The sequence below is a fragment of the Elephas maximus genome, chromosome 10 (genome assembly GCF_024166365.1).
Source record: "Elephas maximus indicus isolate mEleMax1 chromosome 10, mEleMax1 primary haplotype, whole genome shotgun sequence".
Lineage (NCBI taxonomy): Eukaryota > Metazoa > Chordata > Mammalia > Proboscidea > Elephantidae > Elephas > Elephas maximus.
In genome coordinates this window covers 35,620,657-35,640,014 of record NC_064828.1, presented here as the reverse complement: position 1 = coordinate 35,640,014, position 19,358 = coordinate 35,620,657, and the positions used below count along the sequence as shown (strand labels likewise).

The following is a 19,358-nucleotide window of genomic DNA, read 5'->3' as shown; positions in this document are numbered from 1 at the left end:
TCATAGTATTTGAGTTTATGTTTGCTGAGTTGTTACGTTTTTCTTGGTTTTTATTTTGAGTTATGGAGTTGTTATACCTCTTTGTGGTTACCTTAATATTTACCCCTATTTTTCTAAGTAAAAACCTAACTTGTATTGTCCTATATCGCCTTGTATCCCTCTCCATATGGCAGTTCTGTGCCACTGTATTTAGTCCCTCTTTTTGATTATCGTGATCTTTTACATATTGACTTCAATGATTCCCTGTTTTAAGCGTTTTTTGTTTTGTTTTGTTTTAACTAATCTTAATTTGTTTTTGTGATTTCCCTATTTGAGTTGATAACAGGATGCTCTGTTCTGTGACCTTGTGTTGTGCTGGTATCTGATATTATTGGTTTTCTGACCAATTTCCTTTAGTATTTCTTGTAGCTTTGGTTTGGTTTTTGCAAATTCTCTAACCTTGTGTTTATCTGTAAATGTCTTAATTTCGCCTTCATATTTCACAGAGAGTTTTGCTGGATATATGACCCTTGGCTGGCAGTTTTTCTCCTTCAGTGCTCTGTATGTGTCATCCCATTGCCTTCTTGCCTGCATGGTTTCTGCTGAGTAGTCTGAACTTATTCTTATTGATTCTCCATTGTAGGAGACCTTTCTTTTATCCCTGGCTGCTTTTAAAATTTTCTCTTTATCTTTGGTTTTGGCAAGTTTGATGATAATATGTCTTGGTGATTTTCTTTTTGGATCAATCTTAAATTGGGTTCGATGAGCATCTTGGATAGATATCCTTCTGTCTTTCATGATGTCAGGGAAGTTTTCTGCCAAGAGATCTTCAACTATTCTCTCTGTGTTTTCTGTTGTCCCTCCCTGTTCTGGGACTCCAATCACACGCGAGTTATTCTTCTTGATAGAGTCCCACATGATTCTTAGGGTTTCTTCATTTTTTTTTTAATTCTTTTATCTGATTTTTTTCAGCTATATTGGTGTTAATTCCCTGGTCCTCCAGATCTCCCAGTCTGCATTCTAATTGCTCGAGTCTGCTCCTCTGATTTTCTATCACATTGTCTAATTCTATAATTTTATTGTTAATCTTTTGGATTTCTGAATGCTGTCTCTCTATGGATTCTTGCAACTTATTAATTTTTCCACTATGTTCTTAAATAATCTTTTTGAGTTCTTCAACTGCTTTATCAGTGTGTTTCTTGGCTTTTTCTGTAGATTGCCTTATTTCATTTCTGAGGTCATCCCTGATGTCTTGAAGCATTCTGTAAATTAGTTTTTTATATTCTGTATCTGGCAATTCCAGGATTGTATCTTCATTTGGGAAAGATTTTGATTCTTTAGTTTGGGGAGTTGTAGAAGCAGTCATGGTCTGCTTCTTTATGTGGTTTGATATCAACTGCTGTCTCCAAGCCATCACTAAGATATTGTAGTGATTTATTCTATATTTGCTCACTGAGTCTTATCTTGTTTTGTTTTCTTTCAATATACGTAGATGGGCTACTAGATTGAGCTGTCTTGATTGTCGTAGCCCTTGACTCACTTATGGCCTATTACCAGCTGATTTGGGCTGTTACCAGATATATAAGCCTGAGTCCATTCACTATTCTTGAGTAGAATCTGATTTTGGGTCCACCTAGAGAAGTAGTGGTGATAGTTGTGTGCACCAGACCTTAGGCCCCCAATGCAAGTACCTCTACAGATTGGTAGGTGTCACCCTCCTTAGACCCCTAAGGCAAGAGACTAGGTGGTCCGGGGGGAGCTTCAGCCCTCAATTCCCTGTTGTGGGTCAGTGAGGGCTCTGTTGAATACGCAGAGATATCAGACCTGAGAAACTTGTCTTTCTAGTAATCTGCTAAAGCAATTGCAGTCAGATCCCTATCAGAAATGCCTTTGCATTATAATAGCCACCTTGTTCCCTGTAGGGATGAAAGCCCGAGACTGTGGATCACCTATGCTTGGCTGGAGCTGGTTCTGTGTTTTTAGTCCAATTAGGGAAGGATTTTTGGTCCCTGGGTTTTTTGTGGTTGCCTCTCTCAGGCCAGAAGAATGGGTTAGGAAAAGACCAAAAAAGAAGGAAAAGAAAAACCGCAGAGCAGTTCTCCCTCTGGCTCAGGAAATTCCAATGTTAATGAAGCCACCTGGGAAGGGGGGGGAGGGTTCAGATAAACAGGAGAGAGTAGCACCCCAGAATATAGACAAAGTTACTTATCTTGCTTGGGATGACTGTTTTATCTGAGATTCCCGAGGGGCGCTTCGACTGTGTGCGCTGGGTGGGTAGAGATTGTCCCCGATGGTCAGGCCCGCATCCCGTGCTTGCGCTCAGAAGCCGCAGTTAATTCCTCTGCTCCCAGTCCAAAGCCCAGCGCCAAGGTTCACCAGCTGGGACGCTGCACTCCCGGCTCCAAAACCAGTCGCTACCTCCCGGTGACTTCTCCTCCTGTCAGCTGTGTCCCTGTGCTGCCTGCGTGCACTGGCTGGGCTTCCCCTGAGGTCAGTTCAGGGGGCTAGGGCTGCACCCCATTTTTGCGCTGTCTGAGGGTGCCGCGCTCAGCTCCCCTGTGCCCAGTCCAAAGCCCGGCACCAAGGTTTCCTTACTGGGACGCTGGCTCCAGGCTCCGAAAACAGTCACTGCTTCCCCTTGGTTGTTAGTTCTCAGTCTCTGTCACTCAGGTCAACTCTTTAGATCTGTGTTTGATGATCAGGGTTCATAGATTGTCATGTATGTGATCGATTCACTTGTTTTTCTGAGTCTTTGTTGCAAGAGGGATCCGAGGTAGCGTCTACCTAGTCAGCCATCTTGGCCCCCCAGATTCCGTTTATTTCTTTATCTACCCTAATTGCTCTGGCTAGGACTTCCAGCACAATGTTGAATAAGAGTGGTGATAAAGGGCATCCTTGTCTGGTTCCCGATTACAGTGGGAATGTTTTCAGGCTCTCTCCATTTAGGGTGATGTTGGCTGTTGGTTTTGTATAAATGCCCTTTATTATGTTGAGGAATTTTCCTTCAATTCCTATTTTGCTGAGAGTTTTTATCATAAATGGGTGTTGGACTTTGTCAAATGCCTTTTCTGCATCAATTGATAAGATCATGTGGTTTCTGTCTTTTGTTTTATTCATGTAGTGGATTATATTAATTGTTTTTCTAATGTTTAACCATCCCTGCATACCTGGTATGAATCCCACTTGGTCATGGTGAATTATTTTTTTGATATGTTATTGAATTTTATTGGCTAGAATTTTGTTGAGGATTTTTGCATCTATATTCATGAGGGATGTAGGTCTATAATTTTCTTTTCTTGTGGTGTCTTTACCTGGTTTTGGTATCAGGGATATGGTGGCTTCATAGAATGAGTTTGGTAGTATTCTGTCCTTTTCTATGCTCTGAAATACCTTTAGTAGTAGTGGTGTTAACTCTGCTCTGAAAGTTTGGTAGAACTGTGCAGTGAAGCTGTCTGGATCAAGGCTCTTTTTTGTTGGGAGTTTTTTGATTACCTTTTCAATCTCTTCTTTGTTATGGGTCTATTTAATTGTTCTACCTCTGTTTGTGTTAGTTTAGGTAGATTGTGTGTTTCTAGGAATTCATCCATTTCTTGTAGGTTTTCAAATTTGTTTGAGTATAGTTTTTCATAGTAATCTGATACGATTCTTTTAATTTCAGTTGGGTCTGTTGTAATATTGCCCATCTCATTTCTTATACGGGTTATTTACTTACTCTCCTGTCTCTCTTTTGTCAGTTTGGCCAGTGGTTTATCAATTTTGTTGATTTTTTCCAAAAAAAACAGCTTTTGGTCTTGTTAATTCTTTCAATTGTTTTTCTGTTTTCTATTCCATTTAGTTCAGCTCTAATTTTTATTATTTGTTTTCTTTTGGTGCCTGTGGGTTTCTTTTGTTGCTCTCCTTCTATTTGTTCAAGTTATAGGGATAATTCTTTGATTTTGGCCCTTTCTTCTTTTTGGATGTGTGCATTTATTGATATAAATTGGCCTCTGAGCACTGCTTTTGCTGTGTCCCAAAGGTTCCGATAGGAAGTGTTTTCATTCTCACTGGATTCTCTGAATTTCTTTATTCCATCCTTAATGTCTTCTATAATCCAGTCTTTTTTGAGCAGGGTATTGTTCAGTCTCCAAGTGTTTGATTTCTTTTCCCTGCTTTTCCTGTTATTCATTTCCACTTGTTTGGCCTTGTGGTCAAAGAAGATACTTTGTAATATTTCAATGTTTTGGATTCTACTAAGGCTTGCTTTATGACCTAATATGTGGTCTATTCTAGAGAATGTTCCATGTGCACAAGAAAAGAAAGTATAGTTGGTTGCTGTTGGGTGGAGTGTTCTATATATGTTTACGAGGTCAAGTTGGGTAATTGTGGCATTTAGATATTCCGTATCTTTATTGAGCTTCTTTCTGGATGTCCTGTCCTTCCCCGAAAGTGGTGTGTTGAAGTCTCCTATTATTATTGTGGAACTATCTATCTCAGTTTTCAATGAGCTGATAGAGTTTGTTTTACGTATCTTGCAGCCTTGTCATTGGGTGCATAAATATTTAATATGGTTATATCTTCTTGGTGTATTGTCCCATTAATCATCATATAGTGTCCTCCCTTATCCTTTCTGATGGATTTAATTTTAAAGTCTGTTTTGTCAGAAATTAATATTGCCATTCCTGCTCTTTTTTGATCGTTGTTTGCTTGATATATTTTTTTCCATCCTTTGAGTTTTAGTTTGTGTCTCTAAGTCTAAGGTGTGTCTCTTGTAGGCAGCATATAGACAGATCTTGTTTTTTAATCCATTCTGCCACTCTCTGTCTCTTTATTGGTGCATTTATTCCATTTACATTCAGGGTAATTATGGATAGATATGAATTTAGTGCTATCATTTTGATGTCTTTTTTCGTGTGTTGACAGTTTCTTTTTCCCACTTGATTTCATGTGCTGAGTAGATTTTCTTTATATATTGTCCTTTTCTCATATTATTGTTGATTTTGTTTCTTCTGAGTCTCTATTTTTCCCTTGTATTTCATTTTGACGAGCATGATAATTTGTCTCCTTTGTGGTTACCTTATTATTTACCCCTATTTTTCTAAATTTAAAACTAACTTTTATTTCTTTGTATCGCCGTATCTTCATCTCCATATGGAAGGTGTATGATTACATTTCTTAGTCCCTCTTTGTTATTTTAATGTTGTCTTCTTTTATATAATAACATATCTGTTACGCTGTTTGGGGCTTTTTTTATATATATATAATCTTGCTTTGTTTTTTTCGATTTCCCTGTCTGGTTTGACTTCTGGTTGCTCTGCCCAGTGTTCTAGTCTTGGATTGATACTTGATATTATTGATTTTCTAACCAAAGAACTCCCTTCAGTATTTCTTGTGGTTTTGGTTTTGTTTTTATGAATTCCCTCAACTTGTGTTTATCTGGAAATGTCTTAATTTCACCTTCATATTTAAGAGACAGTTTTACTGGATATATGATTCTTGGCAGGCAATTTTTTTCCTTCAATTTTTAAATATGTCATCCCATTGCCTTCTTGCCTGCATGGTTTCTGTCGAGTAGTCTGAGTTTATTCTTATTGGCTCTCCTTTGTAGGTAACTTTTCATTTATCCTTCGCTGCTCTTATAGTTCTCTCTTTATCTTTGGTTTTGGCAAGCTTCATTATAATATGTCTTGGTGACTTTCCTTTAACATCTACCTTATGTGGAGTTCAATGAGCATCTTGGATAGATATATTCTCGTTTTTCACAGTATCAGGGAAGTTTTCTGCCAACAAATCTTCAACAATTTTCTCTGTATTTTCTGTTATTCCTCCCTGTTCTGGTACTCCAATCACTCATATGTTATTTCTCTTGATAGAGTCCCACATGATTCTTAAGGTTTCTTCATTTTCTAAAATTCTTTTATCTGATTTTTCTTCAAATATATTAGTGCCAAGTGATTTATCTTCAAGTTCAGAAATTCTAGCTTCTACTTGCTCAATTCTGCTCCTCTGACTTTCTACTGAGTTGTCTAATTCTGTAATTTTATTGTTAATCTTCTGAATTTCTGATTGCTGTCTGTCTATGGATTTTTCTGGCTTATTAAACTTTTCATTATGTTCCTGAATAATCTTTCTAATTTCTTCGGTTGCTTTGTCTCTGTGTTCCTTGGCTTGTTCTGCGTATTGCCTCATTTCCTTCCTGATGTCTTGAAGGGTTCTGTATATCAAACTTTTGTATTCTGCATCTGGTAATTCCAGGAATGCACTTTCATCTAGAAGATCCCTGGATTCGTCATTTTGAGAGCCTGTTGAGGTGATCATGGTCTATTTCTTTATGTGACTTGATATTAACTGTTGTCTCTGAGCCATCTATAAGTTATTGTATTAGTTTATGCTTGCTTACTGTGTCATAGCTGCTTGCTTTCTTTTGTTTTGGTATACCCCTATGGGTTGCTTGAGTGAGCTAGCTTGATTATTTTCACCTTTGGAGCTCTGGTGTCCTGTCCCTAGCTGGCTAGAGCTGTTCTCAGGTATATCAGTCTAGGAGTCCATTCAGTTTTCTTGTATGAATTCAGCTCAGGTTTCCAGGTAGCTGATCATCAAGTGTGTGGCACACACTCTTTCCTAATAGTCTTAGAGGGGCAGGGGTGATTGGGGTATATACTGGTATCTGATTGCAGCAGGGGGTCACGCTCTGAACAAGGCAGGGGGCTGAGAACTGACCCCCAAGTGTCTTTGAGGAAAATGCGTCTCTGTTCCCTAGAGCATGCTGGTGGGTGGGTTCTGCAGAGGGACCATGGGCACCCAAAGTTTTTGTTGTAAGGACTGGGAGGTACCAGTTATCTTTGGACCCCTGTCGTGGGTGGCTGGGTGACCTGAGTGGAGCTACCAGTCCTGAAGTCCCTGATGTGGGTAGGTGAGGACCTTGTTTAATAGACAAAACAATGTCAAACATCAAACACCCACCTCTCCACTGCACAGCTGAAATGGTTGGAGTTTGCTAACAAGGGCCTAGTCTCCCGAAATAGGCCCACACAGGTCCATGCAGAAGGGAAAGGTGCTCAAGGTCCATGGACAGTTTATGCCTGGACAGGAGCCGCTTCTGTCCTGAGCTCCCCTGGTTAATGGAGCTAGCAAATTATCTTTTCCCCCCAGTTGCAAATTTTTTCCTTCCCCAAGGGCAGGAAGATGGCTCTAGGTGCTCAACAGGGTCTATCTCAGGCCCAGGGATTCAGCTGCTGAAGCCGCCTTGGGCATGGGGGGGCAGTAAAATATACACAAGTACTTAGCTTTTGCCAAGAGCGCTGTTCTCCTCAGGCTCCGGAGGTGTGAGTAGGCTGTGTGCCTGGCTGCTTCTTCCTGAGGAAACTGCAGCCGAATGCTAGTACCAGCCCGCTGCCACCGCCGCCCCGGGAATGGTGCCTGAGCGCTCCCCATGATTCAGGTGCGGTAACTCCTCTTCACTTCTGAACGGTTTCTTTCTCCCCCTGCCCCTCAGTTCGTTGGGTAAGCTTGCCTTTGATGCTCAGGGGTCCCAGCTTGTCACAAATATACTCGTTCCACTTGTTTTTTTGGGTCTTCGTTGTAAAGAGCCTCACCAGAAGCGTCTATTCCGCCATCTTGGCTCTGCCTCCTCGCGCTCTTTTTTGATTGTTGTTTGCTGGATGTATTTTTTACCATCCTTAAAGTTTTTTTTTAAGTTTTGGCTTGTTTGTGTCTCTAAGTTTAAGATATGTCTCTTGCAGGCACCATATAGACGGATCGTGTTTATTTATCCATTGTGCCACTCTCTGTCTCTTTATTGGTGCATTTGTCCATTTACATTCAGCGTAATTATGGATAGGTATGAGTTTTTTTTTTTTTTATGAGTTTAGTGCTGTCATTATGATGTCTTTTTTTGTGTGTTGTTGACAGTTTCTTTTTCCCACTTAATTTTTTGTGCTGAGTAGTTTATCTTTATATATTGTCTTTTCCTCTTATTCATTGTTGTTGATTTTTTTTCTGCAGAGTCTCTATTTTTTTCTTGTATTTTATTGTGAAGAGTAGGATAGTTAGTCTCCTTTGGGGTTACCTTAATATTTACCCCTATTTTTCTAAATTTAAACCTAACTTTTATTTCTTTGTATGGCCTTGTCTTCCTCTCCATATGAAAGATCTATGATTACATTTCTTAGTCCCTCTTTATTGTTTTAATTATATGATAACATCTCTGTTTCCCTGTTTTAAGTGTTTTTTTAATCTTGCTTTAATTTTGTGATTTCCTTGTCTGGGTTGACATCTGATTGCTCTGTCTAGTGTCCTAGTCTTAGGTTGATACTTGATATTATTGATTTTCTAACCAAAGAACTCCCTTTAGTATTTCTGGTAGTTTTGGTTTGGTTTTTACAAGTTCCCTAAACTTCTGTTTATCTAGAAATGTCCTAACTTCACCTTCATATTTAATAAACAGTTTTGCTGGATATATGATTCTTGGCAGGCAATTTTTTTCCTTCAATGCCGTATATAAGTCCTCACATTGCCTTCTTGCCTGCATGGTTTCTGTCGAGTAGTCTGAGCTTATTGACTCTCCTTTGTAGGTGACTTTTCATTTTTCCCTAGCTGCTCTTAAAATTCTCTCTTTATCTTTGGTTTTGGCAAGGTTGATTATCACATGTCTTGGTGACTTTCTTTTAAAACCTACCTTATGTGGAGTCTGATGAGCATCTTGGATAGATATCTTCTCATCTTTCACGATACCGGGAAAGTTTTGTGCCAACAAATCTTCAAGAATTCTCTCTGTATTTTCTGTTATCCCTCCCTGTTCTGGTACTCCAATCACTCATAGGTTATTTCTCTTGATAGAATCCCACATGATTCTTAAGTTTTCTTCATTTTTTTTAAATGCTTCTCCTTTATCTGATTTTTTTTTCAAATATATTGGTGCCAAGTGCTTTATCCTCAATCTCACCAATTCTGCCTCCCACTTGCTCAATTCTGCTCCTTTGACTTTCTATTGAGTTGTCTAATTCTGTACTTTTATTGTTAATCTTCTGAATTTCTGATAGCTGTCTCTATATGGATTCTTGCAGCTTATGAAATTTTTCATTATATTCTTGAATAATCTTTTTAATTTCTTCAACTGCTTTATCTGTGTGTTCCTCTGCTTTTTCTGCATATTGCCTGATCTCCTTCCTAATCTTGATCCTGATGTCTTGAAGAGTTGTGTATATTAATATTTTGAATTCTGTGTCCAGTAATTCCAGGAAGGCACCTTCATCCAGAAGATCCCTTGATTCTTTGTTTTGAGAGCTTGTTGAGGTAATCATGGTCTCTTTCTTTACATTACTTGGTATTTACTGTTGTCTCCAAGCCATCTGTAAGTTATTGAATTAGTTTATGTTATCTTTGCTTACTGTGTCCTAGCTTCTTGCTTTGTTTTGTTTTGATATGCCCAAATGGGCTGCTAGAGTGAGCTAGCTTGTTTTTGCCTTTGAAGCGCTGACATCCTGTCACCATATGGCTAGAGGTGTTATCAGGTATATCAGTCTAGGAGTCCGTTCACTTTTCTTGTATGAATTCAGCTCAAGTGTCCAGGTACCTGGTCAACAAGTGTGTGGTACAGGCTTTATCCTACAGTCTTAAGGGGGCAGGAGTGATTCATGTAGGTACCAGTGTCTGGTTGCAGCGGGGGGGGGTCACGCTCTGAACAAGGGAGGGGGCTGAGAACCATCCCCCATGTGTCTGTGAGGAAAGCACATCCCTGTTCCCTATAGTGTACAGGTGGGCGGGCTCTGCAGATAGACCATGGGCATCCAATGCTTTTGGTTGTAAGGGCTAAGAGGTACCAGTTATCCTTGGACCCCTGTCACAGGTGGCTGGGTGACCTGAGTGGAGCCACCAGTCCTTATGCTCCTGATGTGGGTGAGGACCCTGTTTAATAGGCAAAGTGTTATCAAATATCAAACACCCACCTCTCCACCAAACAGCTGAAACAGTTGCAGTCTGCCAACAAGGGCCTATTCTCCTGAAACAGGCCTGCATAGGTCCATGCAGGGGGGAAAGTTATTCAAAGTCCATGAACCATTTATGCTTGGACGGGAGCCGCTTCTGCCCTGAGATACCCCGGTTAGTGGAGCTGGCAAATTATCTTTTCCCCCAATTGTGAATTTATTCCTACTCCAAGGCCGGAAAGATGGCTCTGGGTGCTCAGTAGGACCCATTTCAGGCCCAGGGAAATCAACAGCCACTGAAGCCAGCTTGGGGGCAGGGGGCACAGTAAAGTATATGCAAGTACTTAGCTTTTGCTGAGAGCGCCATTCTTCTCTGGTTCCAGAGGTGTGAGTAGGCTGTGCGACTGCGCTTCTTCCTGAGGAAACTGTGGCTGAATGCTACCACCAGCCCACTGCAGCCGCCCCCGGGAATGGTGCCTGAGGGTTCCCGGCAATTCAGGTGCAGCAACTCTGCTCTACCTCTGAACTGTCTCTCCCTCCCCCTGCCACTCAGTCCATTTTCTAACTTTGCCTTTGATGTCCAGGGCTCCTAGCTTGTCATAAATATAATCATTTCACTTGTTTTTTTGGGTCTTTGTTGTAAGAGGGATCGCTAGAAGCATCTGGCTATTCCACCATCTTTGCCCCGCCTCTCAGTTATCTCCAATTTTGAGAATGGCATCTATGTCCTTATCCAACATGTCACTGAAAAAATACCACCAGAAGCGACCTCCCTCCAGGCTGGCAAAGATACTCAGCATTAATTCAGGGATAAATTATATCTACATCCTATCATCCCACTCACATTTCAACATTTTGTTCCTAAACATCTAAGAGGTATGATATCATTCAGGAACCCGGGCTCCAGCCACCTCTGTTATGTGACTTCATGTTACTGAATACCTCTGGGCTGCTGGAAAATGAGCGTGAGCGAGATGATCCAGCAAGCCCTCTCCAGCTCTGACGTCATGTTTTGTGGTGGTCAGGTAAGAGAGAAAGAATCAGGAAACTGGGGGCAGAGGAGAGCCTGTGTTGCAACAAGAGATGACAACTGGGCACTTGCGCCCATGCAGAGGTGAGCTTCAGCTCTCACTTATCACCGTACCGTAGGCACCCTGTCATTTCCTTTCATTTCCTTTCCCGTAACTCATGCTGACCTTCCCTCTTCTCGACATTTCTCTTCCCCTCAAGCCCCTAGAGTGCTCCCGATCCAATTTTCTTTCTTTAAATATTTTATTGTGATTTTGGAGAAAATTTACATTAGGTTCTCATTTAACAATTTCTATACATATTATACATTGGTTACACTTTTCACAACGTGTCAGCATTCTCATTATTTCCATTCTGTTGTTCTGTTTCCATTCATCCAGCTTCCTTGTCCTCTCTTACCTTCTCATATTTGGTTTAGGGTAAATGTTGACTGTTAGGTCTCATTTATATGATTGTTTAGAGAAACACAGTACTCATGGGTGATGCCGTTTATTTTGGGGGCCATTATGTCTTTTGGCTGATAGGTGACTTCTGGGAGTGGTTTGAGTCCCAGGTTTAAGGGGTATTCCAGGCCGATAGTTTCTACTCCCTCTAGTCTTCACTGGTGCAGTAAGTCTGGTCTTTTTCAGGAACTTGAGTTTTGTCCCCGCCCCCCCCATTTTCTCCAGGACTATCTATTGTGTCCCTGGTCAGAACGGTAGGTAGTGGTAGCTGGGCACCATCTAGTTCTTCTGGCCTCAAGGTAGGTAAGGGCATAGTTTGTGTAGACTATTGGTCCTATAGGCTAGTTTCTTCTTTGAGACTTTGGTTTCCTTCTTTCTCTTTTGCTTCAGACTCGCAGAGACCAATAATTGTATCTTAGTCCCCATTCGAATTTCTAAAATCCAATCACTTGATTGGAAACCCTGGTGGCATAGTGGTTAAGAGCTACGGCTGCTAACTGAAATTTCAGGAGTCTGAATCCACCAGGCACTGCTGAAACCCTGTGGGGTAGTTCTGTCCTGTCTTTTAGGGTCTCTATGAGTCGGAACTGACTTGATGGTATTGGGTTTGGGTTTTGGTTAATCACTTGATAATCTGATGATTTACAGCTCCAAGAAGATCCAGATCATTGGGCCTGAATTCCCCTTGCTGGCTCCCCCCAACATACCTACCTCCAGCTTCCTGGAAGTCTCAAGTCCCCTCCACACTCTTCACACAGTCCCTGTCATCCTCATACCTTCTGCCTTTGCCGGGTGCAGCAGAGCACAGCAGGCAAGGTGAGGTTGGAGGGAAAGTTATTAAGAGTGTCTTCTGGAACTGGTGTGAGCCAGGCTGTATCACTTACAAGCCATGTGACCCTGGACAGAGTCTCGGTTTCTTGTCATTATGTCGGTAAAGCATTTAATCATAGTGATTTCTCATCAATATTAGCTTCAAGGTCACAGAATCTTTTTTCTTTTTGTAGTCTATTTCTTCCTTTGCTTCTCTGCTGAGGCTTCTTCACCTCACACCCTCAGCCCTGCCCTCAACATGACTCTGCCAAAGCTTGTTTGTTGGCACCCTCATCGTCCCCCCTCCCCTGGCACACACCCCCCTGGAGTGCCCGTTGCCCAACCAGGCTGTGATTACTCCTTGCCCACACCTAATGTCCACACTGACCTCTGCTGCCTTCACCTCCCAATCCCAATCCAGGCAAGTATTCCTCGCTACCTTCAGGACATCTCCGCATAAAATCGAACATGTTAGAAGTGCCTCTTTCTCATCTCACATAAAGCTCACTCCCTCCACTCATGTTTCAAGACCTCTGTGACACCACAAATTCTCAAATCCCTTGGCTTTACAATTTGAGAGTCAATCTCAAAGTCACTTTTGTCCTTGAATCTTGGTCCTACCTGCTGCCAAGTCCTGCCTATAGCTCCTCAGAAATAGTGCTTCCACTCCCACCTCCAGGCAAGGCCATGGGGACATGGCTCTGGATTCCAGGCTCTGCCTAAATATTCCAGAGGATGTGGTTTTTCAGCCCCTTTCCCCACATTGCTGGAATCCCTGGGTAGTGCAAACACTTAAGCGCTCAGCTACTAACTGAATGGTTGACTGTTCCAATCCAACTGGACTTGTCTCAGAAGAAAGACCTGACAATCTGCTTCCAGACGGTCACAGCCTTGAAACCTTGAGAAAACCCTACGTAGCACAGTTCTACTCTGACACACATGGAGTCTCCATGAATTGGAATTAACTCAAGGGTAACTGGTTTTTCCTCCCCCAGTCACCTCTACTCCCTGTATTTCTAGTATATCACTAACCTCCTTCCCCACCCCTGTGACTAGCAATTTTAAAATAGGAGGATCAGGGCTGTATGCTTATGATTTATGTACTTTTAGCATATATGCTATGCTTCATTGTCAACCTTCACAGGAAGAAAAAAAGGATTGGGAGTTTAAGAAAAAATTGTAAACTATTACCTATCACCAGTTCTAGAACAAATCCCTCTTAACTCAGCCTGAGTCCCCTGAATACCTGTGGGCCCCTAGCCTACTCAGGCTTACATGTTGACATGTCTGTCTTAACCACTAGACCTGTCCTGTCCTTTCTAACTATTAGTCACAAGCTATTTAAATTTAAAGTAATCAAATTTAAATAAAATAAAAGATTCATTTCCTCAGCTTCACTAGCCATATTTCAAGTGCTAAATAGCTATATGTGGCTAGTGGCTACCACATTGGACGGCACAGATATAGAACATTTTCGTCATCACAGGAAGTTCTCTTGGACAGCCCTGCCCTAAACCATAAGCTCCGGAAGAGCAGGGAACATGTCTGTCTGGTTCAGCACCATATCCCAGGCAGCCAGCACACGGTCAGGCCCAATTCTGGCTCTAAATAAATATCAGTTGAGTGAATGAGTGTACATACTGTCACACCCTGCACCCAGCCCAGCACTAGCTCCAGTACCTGATCCTATATGCTCCTTCTACCTCCAGACCATGACTTCTATCAAGCTTTGATGGGGCCCTGACCCAGAGCTGATGACTCATTTCCTCCCTCCAAACCTTCTCTGGTCAGTGATTGGCTCAGGATCCTAGAGGCACCGAAACTGTGTGTGTGTGTTTGTGTGTGTGTGTGTGTGTGTGTGTGTGTGTGTGTGTGTTGGAGAGGGGAAGGAGAGAAAGAAAGGGTTTGGCAGCGGAAGAGGCCGTCAGCATGAGGTGACACCAAGGTTCTAGGTCTCAAGAAGCTCAAATTTGAGCTTCTGGCACTGGCCACCCCCACCTATGCAGTAGACAGACACCCAAGCTTTTATCTGATTTCTGGCCCTGTTGCCTCTGAGCTGTGTGACCTTAGGCAAGCTACTTAACCTCTGTGAACCCACTGTATGCACTGTCTCTTCATTATAAAATATGGGTAATCATATCTACTTCACATAGTTGGTGGGTCCATCAAAAAAGATATCTGGGGCTTAGTCGATACTCAGTCATTGCTTTTTCCTTTCTCTACATTGAGAGCAGTAAACTCCTTTCCTCAGATCATGGCCCTCAGACACCTGCATGGCTCCCACTTATCCCATACAGGAAGCCCAAAATAACTCCTGACAGCCCCTTTTGCCTTAAAGCAAGAGGCTTGTCCTGAGTTCCACTGCTCTTATCTCCAGAGACACCTGGATCAGCCAGCCGGTAAGTCTGTCTGGCGTTCTCTCTCCCACCATCACGTCATCATTGTACCTGCCTGAAATGCTCTTCCTGCCCTCTCTTCCCCACACCCAGGCCCTACCCTCTCGGAGGCACATTTTTTTTGAGACTCACTTCCTCTCTGAAGCCTACTTGACTCAACCTTCCTGATTTCAAGATTGCTAATCATCCCAGGATATTTCTTGCCTACTTCTGCCTTCATCCACCCTCTTTCTTCCTCCCTCAGTGACTGTGATTTTTCTCCCTTGGTGACTATGATGTAAGCCCCTACCTGAAAAATCTACATCTGTGGACATCTGTGTTCCCTGGTATCTGGTTGTACATGAATGTGTTAGAGCAAGGAGTAAGAGCAGATGGTGACCTAAAAAAAAAAAAAAAAAAGCAGATAGTGAAGTGGGAGGACGGGACCAGATCAGACATAGATTCCATTTGGCCCTCAGAAAGTTACTTAATGTTTCTGAGCCTCAGTTTCCGTGCAGGTTTGTCATGAAGATTAGAAATCATCATCATCACCCTCATTATTACCATTTACTGAGCTCTTACTCAGTGGCAGATGCTGTTCTAAGTAACCACTTCATATAGATTATTTTATCTTCACTTCAAGCCTACCAGGCAGGTAATATTATTTGTCCTGTATTTCTGTTGAAGAAACTAAGACACATAGAGGTTGAGTAACTACCCCAGGTCACACAGCTAGTGAGTGGCAATGCCTGGATTTGCACATAGGCGGTCCGACTCCAGAGCCCATGTTCTTAACCACTCTGCTTCCTGCCTCCCACTTGTAAAATCATGTGTGTGTGCACACACCTTGTATATGTGCTGCTCCCAATGAAGAGCGCACCTCTTTCCTCACTTGGACTGCAAGTACATGTGCCCAGGAAGAGTGTCTCTTTTCCTTTGTAATTTGCTACAGGGTCTAGAAAAGGGCATAGAAAAGGACATAGTGGGCACTTCACAGACATTTCCAGGGGCCAAGAAAGGTGTGGAGGCAATACAAAGATTAAAAGCCATACTTTCTGACCCAGATGTGGGTTATAAACATATACATGCAATACGGACATGCACTTCTCATAAAAACCTAACACACACACACTCAATCACACAGCCCAGGAGTCCACACACTCACAATTCAGCCAGACTGTCTTGGTTGCATTAACACACACACACACACTGGCCAGCTTGAGTTTTTCTGAATTGGTATAGGCCATGTGGATTGCTCCCATTCCTAAAAGTCAACATTTCTCACCATCAGGCCCGGCCATGCCAGCCCTCACTGTATGGTGTTTTGTTCATCCATTCAAATAACTACTAAGAACCTGGGCTAGGTACTGGGGAGGTAAGACAAAAAAATGTTCCTCCAGGAACATTCAGTCTGATAGGTGATGCCTGCACACAAACCAAGGGTTACAGTAGGTGCAGGGAAATAAGCACTATCTTTGACAGCACAGATGAAGGGCAATCAAGTCAGACTGGGGCATTTTGGAGAATTTCCTGGAGATGACTCTTGAGTTAAATCTTAAAGATGAACAGAAGTTAACCTGGCAAAGAAGGGATGTGGAGAAAGGAGAGTCACACAGAGGAAACAGATCAACATATTCGGGAAACTGCAAGTAGTAGTTCTAAAGGGTTGGATTGAGGGGTTTTTAACTGACAGAGGCAAGAAATAAGAAGAGAGTGTGGGCAGGGCTAAGTTGAAAGATTCAAACTCTGTCTTGAAAAGCTTTCAGGAGCTAGGGAAGGCTTTTAAACAGAGATGTGATGTGATCAAATCTGTTTTAGAAAGATTGATCCAGCAATAGCACAGAGATTTGATAATAGAGGAGACGGGTTGAGACGGGGGACCAGCAGGAAGACTTTCAATAATCCAGGGAAGAAATGAGGAGCTTGAACTCTTAGTGGCAGTGGGAATGGAAAAGATATTTACAAAATATTAAGAAGTAGGAAGGCAGTGGTGGTTCAGTGGCAAAATTCTCACCTTCCATGTGGTAGGCCCGGGTTCAATTCCTGGCCAATACACCTCAAGCATCTGACAGTGGAGGCTTGCCTGTTGCTATGATGCTGAACAAGTTTCAGTGGAGATTTCAGACTAAGACAGACTAGGAAGAAAGGCCAGATAATATATTTCTGAAAATCAGCCAATGAAAACCCTATAAATCGCAATGACCTAATATCATTGTTCACAGGGTCCCCATTGTTGCTGGGTGGAAAGCCCAGGTTTTATTTGGTGCGACCCGTCTCAGCCAATAAACAAGAGACCAAAGTGGAAGATCAGAAAGGTGTTTGTGATGGATTGAATTGTATTCCCCAAAAAATATGTGTTAACTTGGTTAGGCCATGATTTCCAGTATTGTGTGGTTGTCCTCCATTTTGTGATTGTAATTGTATGTTAAGAGGATTAGGGTGGGATTGTAACACCACCTTTACTCAGGTCACCTCCCTGATCCAAGGTAAAGGGAGTTTCCCTGGGGTGTGGCCTGCACCACCTTTTCTCTCTCAAGCGGTAAAAAGAAAGGGAAGCAAGCAGAGAGTTGGGGACCTCATACTACCAAGAATGAAGCACCAGGGAACAGAGCACGTCCTTTGGACCCAGGGTTCCTGTGCCTGAGAAGCTCCTCGACCAGGGGAAGTTTGAGGACAAGGAATGTTCCTCAGGAGCCCAAAGGGAGAGAAAGCCGTCCCCTGGAGCTGACACCCTGAATTTGGACTTTTAGCCTACTTTACTGTGAGGACATTTCTCTTTGTTAAAACCATCCACTTGTGGTATTTCTGTTATAGCAGCACTAGGTGACTAAGACAATGCTTTTATTTCATTGCGCAAGGAAAGGGACAGTTGGGGCTGCTGCTGCCAAGGCCGCTTAGTGAGGGTGAGAGGGAGGATTACTTTTTTGGGGTTTACAAGCAGGAAGTTCATACATGTTACATCAGCAACACTCTTAATCATACTACACAGGCACAATGGGGTTTACATATAACTTCATGCATCGCTTGTTCAGAAAATGGCAGTTAAACACCATCCAGAGGCGAGGAAGTTACTATGTATGAGGTACTTAATGAGCTAAAAGATTATCCTGAATGTCAACATGGTGTCTAAACCTGTTTCTGCCAATTTCCTCTAGTTTTGGGCAGCAGTTAAGGAAAGGGGAAAAGCTACAGTGTGTCAAGCAAGCTGCTTGAGGTAGTGGAATTTTCCAAAGCCTGGGGACCTGTCCTACCACGAGTTGGGGGTTGACTCCACTGCAGCTAACAACAATCACAAGGAGAAGTGGAGAGGGAATAGTGCCATTCACTACCATACCAAAAACTCCACTGCCATCAAGTCGATTCTGACTCCTAGGGACTCTCTAGGACAGAGTATAACTGTCCCATGGAGTTTCCAGGCTGGTGGATTTGAACTGCTGACCTTTCGGTTAGAGCTGAGCTCTTTTTAACCACTGTGCCACCAGGGCTCCATTCTCTACATTAAAAAAAAAAAATTAGGAAACATAAAAGGCCAAAGTTTAGATGGGATGGAGGAGGGGAGACCATGATACCTTTCTGATATTTGGAGTTTGAGGTGTCTCTGCGACATCCAGGTAATATCCACAGGCTTCTGAATATGTATGGTATGTACATACTGTACCCGTTGCCATCGTGTTGATTCCGACTCATAGCGACCCTACAGGACAGAGTAGAACTGCCCCATAGAGTTTCTAAGGAGCGCCTGGTGGATTTAAACTGCCGACCTTTTGGTTAGCAGCCGTAGCACTTAACCACTACGCCACATATTATTATTAAAGCTGCATCAGGGCCGCAGATATAAATTTAGGTGTCATCAGTTTACAGGCAGTAATCAAAACCATGAGTTTGGACGAAGTCACCCTGAGAAATTGTGGGGTGAGTTTTCCATGGACCAAGGTCAGAGCTCTAGGGTGCTCCAACTGCAAGCAGTTGAAGGCTCAGATTTGTTAACGTTCTCCTGAGAACGGTGTGTGAAGTTAGAAAAGGGTGAGGAAAGGGCCCTGGAAATCACCAATATTTAAGGGAGGAGATGAACAAATAAGAGATGGGCAATGGCTACAACCAATGACTGCCCTGACAGAACACAACAGAGAACTCCCGAGGGATGAGAGCAGTGGTATGCAGACCCCAAATTCTCATAAAAAATGATCAGACTTAATGGTCTGACTGAAACTAGAAGGACCCTAGAGGTCATGGTCCCCAGACCCTCTGTTAGCCCAAGACAGGAACCATTCCCAAAGCCAACTCTTCAGACTGGGATTGGACTGGACTATGGGGATAGAAAATGATACTGGTGAAGAGTGAGCTTCTTGGATCAAGTAGACACATGAGACTATGTGGGCAGCTCCGGTCTGGAGGAGAGATGAGAGGGCACAGGGGGTCAGGGGCTGGCCGAATGGACAGGAAAACAGAGAGTGGAAAGGAGTAAGCTCTCATTAGGGGGAGAGCAACTAGGAGCATACATCAAGGCGTATATAAATTTTTGTATGAGAGACTGACTTGATTTGTAAACTTTCACTTAAAGACCAAAAAAATTTTTTAAAACAGAGAGAGACGGGCAAAAGTGTAGAAGTCAGGTCAGGAGTATCAGGTAGAAGGTAGTCACTAGCGTCAAATGCCACCGAAGTCAAGAAAGATAAGAACAGGAAACTCCATCCCTTAGCTTTAACAACTAGGCGGTGGCCAGTGCAACCAGGCTGCAATCAGTGAAGTGGTGGGGGTGCGAGTTTTCCAGTTGTTGAAGAAACCTCTTCAACCGGTTTGCAACTCGACCGGACAGGAAT

General features: G+C 42.6%; 1 protein-coding gene across 1 annotated transcript in view; it reads left to right on the top strand.

The window, feature by feature from the left end:
* Positions 1-14,466: 14,466 nt before the first annotated feature.
* RABGGTA (Rab geranylgeranyltransferase subunit alpha) overlaps positions 14,467-19,358 on the top strand; it is an 11,185-nt gene continuing 6,293 nt past the window's right edge. Inside the window, exon 1 of the mRNA XM_049898778.1 lies at positions 14,467-14,562. The gene's annotated coding sequence lies outside the window, so the exon portion shown is untranslated. The remainder of the gene's footprint in view (positions 14,563-19,358) is intronic.